General features: G+C 39.6%; 1 protein-coding gene across 1 annotated transcript in view; it reads right to left on the reverse strand.

Annotated features, from left to right (window-relative positions):
* Positions 1 to 4,512: 4,512 nt before the first annotated feature.
* The window catches only part of LOC140995198 (CD151 antigen-like), a 35,328-nt gene continuing 29,181 nt past the window's right edge, over positions 4,513 to 10,659 (reverse strand). Inside the window, exon 9 of the mRNA XM_073465163.1 lies at positions 4,513 to 4,679. The gene's annotated coding sequence lies outside the window, so the exon portion shown is untranslated. The remainder of the gene's footprint in view (positions 4,680 to 10,659) is intronic.

Consider the following 10,659-nt stretch of genomic DNA (forward strand, 5'->3'; position numbering starts at 1 on the left):
ACATTAACTGAGCTGTGCAGTGAACACCTTAACCAGTTTATATTCAAATCGTTCAATGCCATCACAATCAATCATTGGTGTATTAAACATCCATCGCTATCCACATGTGGTGAATATCCTGCTGGGAAAAAAGGGGTATATACAAGCTAGTAAACTAACATGGATAAAAGGATAAATGTTAACCCAACAATTCACCTGATAAGTACCAGCAGCAGGATGAAATACCTTACCTCCATAATCATTTACTATACTATATTTATCAAGCACAAACAGAGTAACTTGAGTATTTCCATTTGATGCTACTTTATACTTCTAGTCAACTACATCTCACAGGCAAATATTGTACTTTTTATATTATATATATATTTACTAATTACTTTTGAGATTGCATTTTTTATTCTCTTCTTGTCCATTGATAACCATGTATATCTAAATTTTGTGACTTTTAATACATTTTTTTTTTTCTACATCCATCCAACTTACTGCAAGGATTAAGTGACATTCCTCTCCAGGTGGAAAAAATACCCTTCTTCTTAAACTTGCAATAAACAAGGTTTTTGCTTTAACGTATCATTATAAAGTAAACATCGATTGTGCAATGTAATGGTTATTACTTATTACATTGGATATAGAATAATGACACCATCAGGGTTAAGATTGGTTCCCTACAACCCTGATGGTGTTTCACAATTCAATTTTGTCTGCCAACAGGCACGAAATCTCCCGGGACAATGAAGGCTGACTGGCGAGCCAGCGTTTGTTTATACTTTAAGCCTAATAAACTATTTAAAAACCTTCTGGAAATTAGCTGGGAAATGAATCATTACAATTTTGGAAACGGGCTGTTCTTCTGGGCTTATGAAAAGTTGACTTTTTAGAGATATGTAGATGGCTCTCACAGTGCAGCCACACCATGAAGAATACGATGCATTGTAAACTGCCCAGCAGTATATAAAATGGTTAAAATTAGCTCAACCTTAAACAGTAGTATAATGCAGTACATGTATAATTTACAGATTTTTTTTATTTCTAGGTACATTTATTCAGTGTTGTAAAAAGAACCCAAAATGTATATCTGAGTTGCTGAAAGTAAAGATATTGGAAAATACTACATTGACATACAAATAAAAATCATAAAGTATCTGGTATAAAATGTACTTAACTATCTAAAGTTATTTTTCTGGCAATAAATGTACTGTCATATACATATATTTAAATATAGGCTGTCTATAGACAATGGGTCCACCGATTATTGGACATGATAGTCCAGATAAATTAATTTAAAAATACTTGTCGACAGAAGTACCTTGGATCCGGCAGTACGGTGAAATGCAACAGGTTGGTGCGGCGGTGTGGGAGTCACTCCACGGCCGTGTGTGTGACGTGTTGGGAACCTCCGCTGATCAGTTTGCCGGAAGACGAAGCTGCTATGTCGTTATGCTACTGGCATGCTGGTCCTACAAGTGATTGTTTGTCCTCATCAACGGATAAAAAATAACAGTAAACAACCAGCATGAGGCAGATCACCTCTGTCACATCATCACTGTTTTAAACTCGGGGACACAACCGAACCAAAGTGAAAGTGAAACTTGTTGTGTTGCCTCTGTAGTATTTATCCATGCTAAATATCATGCCCTGCTACTGACCCGTTCTACTCTGCTTATGATCTCCGGTCACGTCAGTGCATACTTTGTCATATTTATTTGTTGATGACTGGAGATGATTCAATTGAATATTGAAATATGACTTTTTAAAATGTTATTTTGGGTAAATTTATTATATTATTCAAGTAATAAAAAAATTATAGTTAGATAATAAGTCAAAAAATAAAAGTAATCGTTAGGTGCAGCCTTAAAAGTAACTAACTAAAGTTATCAGATAAATGTAGTGGAGTAAAAAGTGGAAATATAAACTGGCAGAAAATGTACAAGTACCTCAAATTTTTACTTGAGAGAATGTACTTAGTTACATTCCATCACTACATTTACGGACAGAAAATTACTTTTGACACTGAGGCCTTAGTAGATTCTTTAAGACTTTTACTCAATTACAATTCGTATGGGTGACTTACCAAAGTAATATTTTAACACAGTATCTTTACTTTTACTCAAGTATGACTTTTGAGTACTTTTTGCCACACTGCCTTACCTTAATCCTTTTTTTTTTTTACAGTAACACAGAGTTCATACTGTATGAAATCACAGCGAGTGTGTGGTAAGAGTTCAGTGTATATTGATCGGTGACTGGGCAGGGATTAGAGACTCATCCTCAGTGTATGAGTGTGTGAAAATGTGTGTGTGTTCACATCGACATACTTATGCTAGAGTCACTCCCAATAAGGTAAAGACCAAAATTCCATAATCCCCAAATGCAATTACCTCCTGAAAAATAGAAGAAGCTTGTTCTGAGCAGGGAGAATGCCCCAGACCATCGACTTTATTATTGTGCCAATATTGTGACACAGTCAGAGGCCCTGAGGGCTGTTTGTATCACTGCTACTCAGTCAGTCAGAAAAGTCAAAAAGAAAATGTCTACTGTTATGGATCGTTACGCATATCTGCAAAAATAAATATATATTTAACAGCATGTTGGTCCACTTTGAACTGAATCAGACGTTGTTTACTGGATTGTGTTGTTATGTACGGTTCATTGAAGGCAGCACGGTCAGATTAACATGCTAGGAAGCAAAAATGTACATTGGATATATGCAACAGTGAGGCAGTGAGCATGTGCCTACTCCCCTTCAAGCACCCACAGAGAGCAGTTGTGCTCAAAGCTCCAGTACCAACACAACAGCTAATAATGTTACAGCCCCTGTATTTTTCTGGGCCTGTGGTCCCACCTTTAATTATTTTTTTACCTGCATATACACATTTTCTGATTGAAAGTTAAAGATATTAAGAAATAAATCTACATCCCCATCGCACCTCGTGACTTAATCCAAGCTTGTCGATAAGCATTTTATTGTCCACTTTAGAAAATCTTTTAATGCACATTTAATGTCCCTGGAGGCTTTGATCAGGTGCGGCTCAGAGTCACTGACCTTCAACACTGCCGAGATGCTATCAATTAGATAAATCAAGTGCACCTGCAGCATTTGAAATATTTATAACTATAATACACACGCACATGCACACACAAAAAGAAAGTGTGCCGACTAATGCCCTGTCATTATCACTGTAATAGGGTCAAACAACCTGTAATTGTAGATATAGAGTCTGTTTGACTCCAAAAAAGCACACTGGCTCAATTAAAAAAAATAAGGTAACAGTTTCCATGCATCTCTTGCATTATTGAGTAAATCCTCTGAGGCTATTATATCACACTTACACAGTTAGTACAAGAAACGTGATTTGCTTTGACCTCTAAAAGCCTAATTAAGTTGAACTCAAAAATTGTGGCGATATTAAGTGGTCAAATTATTTTATTTAAATGCACAGCATGTATTTCTGTCGCTGGGGGTCGCTCTAACAAAACAAAACAAAACAAAAGGTGCAGAGCCAGACCTTAGAGTGACATTGGATTCTGCTCTGATCTGGAGTCATTTACCGACGAGAGGAGAGCTCAGTTACTTTTTAACTTTTGGAATTAAAAAGTGGATTTATCTTCATTCCTGTTTATCAACCTGACTTGCAAAGTTTCACTTAAGTAAAACAGCTGCAGCGATCTGCGGAGGTGACCTCCATCGCTGGGTGTTAGTGTACTGCAATGTTGACTGAAGCTGGAGGGGAAAGTAACGTTACTTCATGGCCATAACTTCACAGAGACAAGAGGGGAAAAAGAAGAGAGAGAACCAGAGTCTCTGGTGAATACTGAGGTCAGGGATTGACCTGATTCAAATACACAGACACACACACCCGCAGTGCGTGCCACTGCTCATTATCTTACGGCTAATAAATGTACAGTAAAGTAATCTGGCTGTTTGGGGCAAATAAACACAAATGATCCTGCGGTCAAACAGACGTTGCTGGGGGTCAACACACCATTAAAAAAAACACCATTACTGATTCAGGCACAAATGTTCATGGACGAGGGACTGTTTTAGTTTCATTCACATTACGTTAAGTCTTTTTCGCCCATCACAGAAGTTATAGTGACAGGTGACCAAATGAAATGTGCCATTACCTTGATTAAACTAGTGGATTTCTCTGGGTTTGATTTTTGAAACATCTGGGGTAATGTTAGTACACAACTTAACAAAATATATGACAAAGGTATTGTTGTTTTGTTGACATTTTAACGCAGAATTATTACATATTAAAGTGAATCTAACTTCTTGTTTTATATCCATCCTACTCCAAAATGTCCATGCAAATTGTTAACTCCATTTCTTTGAGTATAAGTAATTAATTTCACTTAATAAATAACACCAGTTTTTATTATTACATATTTTATTTATTTATTTGCACAGTAAAACAAAAGCAGCAGAAACACAGCAACAAAAACAGAGGCAAATTGTGCAAGTGAGATATCACAGGAATGTCACCTCAAACGAATGACAAGAAAATACAAAACTCCTTTAATATACAAAAATAAGCACAAGTGAACATAGGATCAAAATCCAAGCGTAGGGTAGTCTACAGTTTTGAGGCTCCAAACTGTTTATTTGTATGTACAAATCAAGGCCAGACTCAACTTGTTCCATTCAAATATTTGCAGGCTATCACCAGGAAGTTTCCCTGAAACAAAACAAAATTTACAACATATCAAAAATAAGGAATATGGATTTTCATCCAAGAACTGGATCTAGTGGAAAACACTGCACACTAAGTGCAAAGAAATGGATAGATTTACTGCTGCAGGTGTTCAAAGCCCGCCTCTGTGCAGACTGCACCTGGACACAGAATATTCCTTTTAACCAGCTCTAACTTAACACAAAAAAAAACTTTAACACCAGGCTTTAGACATCCACATGGCACAGATCTGAAAGCAAAATACATAAATCCATTTAGTGGCCTAAATTTGTTACAGGTTCAGTCATGGATGTCAGACGCTGCTATCGCTGACCAAACCTCATTCAACCCAGAAAGAAGATGAACATTTTCTCCTTCTGTCGAGTTTCACTGGGAAATCAGATCAAACCATGTCATCCTTTTAATCATGGCCATTTCTAACCTCAGAGAAGTAACAGCTTAATTTAATATGATGGTCAAACTATCTCAGAGAAAGAGGTGCAGACTGAACATGTGCTCTCTTATGTCAAGGTTTGACTTGGGAATCAAAACCACAAGTCCTTTAAATACATGGCTTTAAAGGATAAGTTCACAAAAAATTTAAATGTAGTTATTATCTACTCAGCTTTGTGCCAATGAAAAAGCAGGAGTTTCTTAGTCAACAAAACATTTCTGACTCCATAAAGCTGTGTAATCAGTCCATCCTCGACCACGCAGGTCGACTGTGAAAGCAGCATTTTAAGACCCATATTTATGTTTCTTGTCAGGCAGCGACCTCTACCATCCGTGGTAATAATTACAGCTGCAGAAGAGAAAGTCAGGTGAAGTAGTAGAAGAGTGAAAAGTCTTTATAGGGAGGAGGTCTTGGATGAATGGTTTGGTACACACACCTGTTTTCTGGTACACTGCAACGCTCATGTTGTTTTGGGAATGGTGATATGCGTCATCGCTGGCAATCAACCTGTTCAGTCGTTTTGGTGTGAGTCGTTTTGAGGATGTGTTGGCTGTAATCCAAGTCATTATTTATACCCTTATTAAAGCCAAAGTCTTCACTGCAGCTACTATCCTAATAGCGTTAGCTCACCTGTCTGAAGTTGGCGCAGAGCTCAACTCAACTCAACAATTTTGGTTCTCAGCGCTTCCAGAGACTTGGAATACTCCGGATGAGCCTTATGGAGCCATTTTATGGGTTATTTGGGGTTGTTTTTTAACGAAGTCCCCATCTACTTCAGCTGTTTAAGAGAATGCTGCAACGCTGTTTTGTTGTGAAGCTCCAGAAATGTTTTGTTGATTAACTTTTCCTTTAATGTTGAAGCATTACCAAGCCAGAGGAGCTTAATCTAATTGTTAAATTGGTGTTACTTCACCCAATGAACACATGCTCTGTTGGCGTCAGTCAAATCAAACAAAACAATGTTGTTGCATAAATTCATAGCCTTTTTTATTTCTGCAAAGAAGTAATCAGCGTTTTCTAATATATGATGGTCAAATTAACATTATCTCAGCGAAAGAAGTTTTAAGCTCTACTGCTCACTTCTGTCAAGGGAAATCAATATCCTTTTTGTTCTTTAAATTCATGGCCTCAATGTAAAACTGGAGCTCTGTTTCTCAGACGTCATGCAAAAGAGCATTATTTGATGGTTAAATTAGTGTTATTTCAGCAAAGACGTTCAAAATAACCATATGATTTGTAGGTTAATAAAAACCTACAGATCATATGGTTATTGTGTGTCACACAGAGTGGGGTGGTACATACAACAGTTGTAGTATCACATCCAAGGCCATGGCCCCCACTGCTCCCTCTGATTCCACATCTACAGCTGCAACTCTGTCGCACCCCTGGGGACACACATCCCCCACCCCTTCAAACAGATACACTCCAACCCCCTGGAGGGTCAAAACCCAGCTGGTCAAACCACCTTGGTGAGGTCTAAACATCGAAGGACTCAGAATCTCCTCTGCCTGAATGGGATGTGACCCAGAAGAGGAAGAGGATGGAGAGCCAGATGTTGAGGCGCTTCGCTTCAGGGAGCGAGCGAGGGCTGGAGTAAGCCCGAGTGAGCAAGAGAGTGACAGACGGAGTGACGTATGTGGTGCACGGTACTGGATCCGCATGTGGAGGGATAAGAGCCACATGTGAGCCTCTTGTCAGCACACAGGAGCTTTACCCTGATGTGCGTTCTCGCAGTCGCTCTCTTCTTTCAACAGATGCACCGGTGACATCTCCTAAAAGCTGAGAGGCAGCTCAGTGAGAGGTTTTATTTCACACAGCTCTTCAGTATTAGTCTGAGCGGAGCTTGAAAGCTACTGAGGCTCAAAGTCTCCCACTTCGCTGAGCCAGTCACTCTTAAATTGGAGGAAATGTAAATGACTTACATAATCAGCACCCTTCCTCCAACACACCGCCAAAAAATGTGAAGTCAGCGCTTAATAGGACTGTTGATAACTGTTTAAAAATAGCCAAATATAATCAGTCATGTTCAGCAAGTCAATTCACAGTTTGACCAAGTGAGCAGAATAAAACTGACACTTTATGTGGCTTCTTCTGCTGCATAATGATGCTTATCCCTGACCCAGAGTCACGATCATCATGTGGGTGACGCAGAAGCTGTTGCTCCATATCAATCAAACTGTATTAATCCATTTCCGCATGTTGTGGATTTTAATAAACCATCATCCATACGACTGTACTCAGGGCGTGACTGTGCATATATTTGATATTTGGCCTCTGTATGTGCACAAGAATGCAAGGACGGTGAAACAACTCTTCTTGGTAGCTAGTGATTTTTTCGTCCCTTCATGCTAGATTATTTCAATTAATTTCAATTTCACTTGGCAGCCCTTGACCACCAAGACAGAAGACTTTTTTTCCGTTTTATTGAGACAGATTGGCCAAGAGTGTTGCTGCCATCTACAGACTCGAGATTACATTTGTGTACACACACACACACACGCACGCACACACACACACACACACACACACACACACATACACGCACGCACGCATACACGCACACACACACACACACTGTAAACACCCGAGGCCTTGAATGAAAATGAAATGACCTGACACGTGTCTGCCTGCAGCGGAGACGTTCGGGATGCAGAGCATACATACAGCTCAACATGTGAGCAGATTATGTTAAGATCTCCTGTATTCACCTGTAGTAACAGCACGAGGGTGAGCGGTCAGAGCTGTAAAGGTTCAGAGCCCTTATAAAATATTCTGCCTACACAGTGGCTTCTTAAAGGTGCACTGGGCAGTTTTGGAAGCCATCTTCAGAGGAGAATAAGGTCCCGGAACACTGTTGGAAACTAGAAAGGTGGCTTCTTAGAAGGGTGATGAAATATAAACAAAGTAAAACAGCAATGTGTTGTCTTTTGAGAACAGGTTGTTTATTCAGTCATGAAATGAATCAATGAAGATTTAAAAAAATTCTTACCCAAAACTACATAGTGGACCTTTAAGTATATAAACAGATGTTGACATACAGTCACATAGCAGATCTTAACATTTTTTAGCTTGTTATCACTTAAAGCAATGCAATGTCTCATTTTTCCTTCTCAGATTGATTTATTATTTTATTTTATGATTTATTTTGTCGATTAGTTGGTTTGTCAGCTGGACTACATAAAAACTACAGAACAGATTTCCATGAAACTTGGACGGAGGATGGTTCTCAGCCCAGAATAGACCCCATCAACTTTTTGGTGTTGATCTGGAAAAAGCGACAGATCCAGGAATTATTACTCACTTTCTTTAAAGGTGCATATAGTTTTGGGGGACAAATTTAAATCAGAAGAGAAAAATCTTAATTGACTGATTTTCATGACTGAGCATACAAACTTTCCTCCAAAGACAACACGATTTTTTTTTTTTTTAATCAATGCTATTTTACTTAACTATTTTATATTTGCTGGAAGTAGCCACCTTTCTGGTTTCAAACAGTATTCTGGGGACCTTATAAAACTCTCAGGACAGCTTGTTTATTCAGTTAGTATTATTCCTTATTAATGTTAATAAATGTAATAAATATTACCTTTTTGAGTTTGATTTTCTCCCCAGAACTACATAGTACACCTTTAACATTGCAAGGGCGTTTTTCAACTTTTTCGCTACATTCTCAGGTAGGACTGTCAACGATATCAGGTTTTCACAACATGATTATCATGGTCAAACAAATTTACTACAACGATATAATGCCAATATCTATACAAATTTTTTAAAAAAGATTGCTATCACTCAACCCTCAAAATACAAAGATTATTTATTTTAGGTGGCTTTTAATGTGTTATCTTTGACACTGAATTAGACTTGATTGAATTTAAAGGCCACTGTTGTGTCATTTTAGTTTCTTCTGTCCTTCGCCATTAATCATCATGACCCCTGGAATTTTTCCTATGACCTCTTTGGGTGGTCCTGACCCACAGGTTAGGAACCACCGTGGGGTTTACATGCATTTCCTTGTAGGTAACGCTAAACTTAACCACAACTGATACGTGCCTAACCTTCGCTCGACCCCAGAGAAGACAGCTCATGATAAATGCTGTGAAGCCAAATCAGAAACAAGAAATGGTTAACCTCAGCAAACGATCTGTCCCCAGTCGACTAACTTTAAGCTGAAAATCATGCAAATTTTACCTTACCTAAAATTAGACTCCCACACAGAGGTTTCTGTACCCTTGAGCTCCCCTGCCCTTGGGTGACCCTGGGAACGAATGCCCACATGTTCCCCCTCCTGTCACCAGCTGCAGACAAACTATAGCACAGCTCCCTGTTGTCTGTTTATCCTGCAGAAATCACATCACCTCCCAGGAAAAAGGAAGGTGGAAGGAGAAGGGTGCATGAGCCGCCCCCGTGACTGAAAATAGCATACCTCTCTGCTGGATGGGCCAACAGGCCGAGGTGCAGCAGGTGACATGTGCACCGAATGGACAACTGCTTAGAGAGTATTGGAGGAGATATTTTGGAAATGTCATGCACTGGCATTATTAGCATACCCCTTTGTGTTAGCCTGTGTGCGGGCTGTCACAGTAAGCAAGCAGAACAGGCAGGGGAGGCCTGCAAAGCTGGCAAGAAGGAGGCAGATTTATTATGGTTTTCATCAGCAGGGCACAATTGGGTGGGACACACTGGTTGTTCAAAGGCTTGTCATAATTTCTGTCATCTATTTAAAGTCAAACTCAGGCAACAAGCAAAGGCAGCGGCTGTGTCAAGAGCAGGGCAGACGACTTGCATTCCACAGATGTCTGCTCCTTGGAAAAGAGCCCTGTTAAAATCACCATGTGCTGAACTACTTTCACTCCAATGGAAACGTTAACTACTGAACACCCACCCTCCCCTCCCCTCCCCTCCTCCCCATATGTGGGAAAAAAAACAAAACACACAGGCTTATTTTGCCAGGGATGACTCAGCTTTCCAAAGGTGTGCTGTAAGAGCTACTTCAAGGAGTATTATGACAAGACACATGGATTTCTGTTGTTTCATTTCACCACGTTACACAGAAGGGAAATGTTTTTACACCGCCAGCCTCACGAACTGAGAAATGGCTTAATTCGCATTGATAGCAGTCCCAATGGAAACCAATTAGTAGTCTGTAGCTGCGAGCTGACCGGTTGCCATTTGATTTTCTTTTGGCTTGCTCCACAGAAGCATATTTCTGGAGAGATGAATTATGTTTTTCCCACCAACAGAATGCAAGCAGGTAAAAGTTCCACGTCCAAGTCACGTTAGTGTGTTTAGAAAAACTCCATTTCCCTTTGTTTCCCCCTCCTGAACACTTTAGGAACACATATTAAATCTCCTCTGCCATTCTGAATTAGGAGAGAGTGTGAATGTGTTTGGGGAGGGGGTAATCCTCAATAGCCTCTGGGTGTTATGCACACACTCTCACCAGCTGTTTTCATCAGTGTGGTGTTGTGGCGCTGAAATCCTGGCGGGTGCTGCCTCCCTGTGTCTGCATGCTGTAACTGCTGCCGTTCGCAG

Source organism: Pagrus major, chromosome 4, assembly GCF_040436345.1.
Source record: "Pagrus major chromosome 4, Pma_NU_1.0".
Lineage (NCBI taxonomy): Eukaryota > Metazoa > Chordata > Actinopteri > Spariformes > Sparidae > Pagrus > Pagrus major.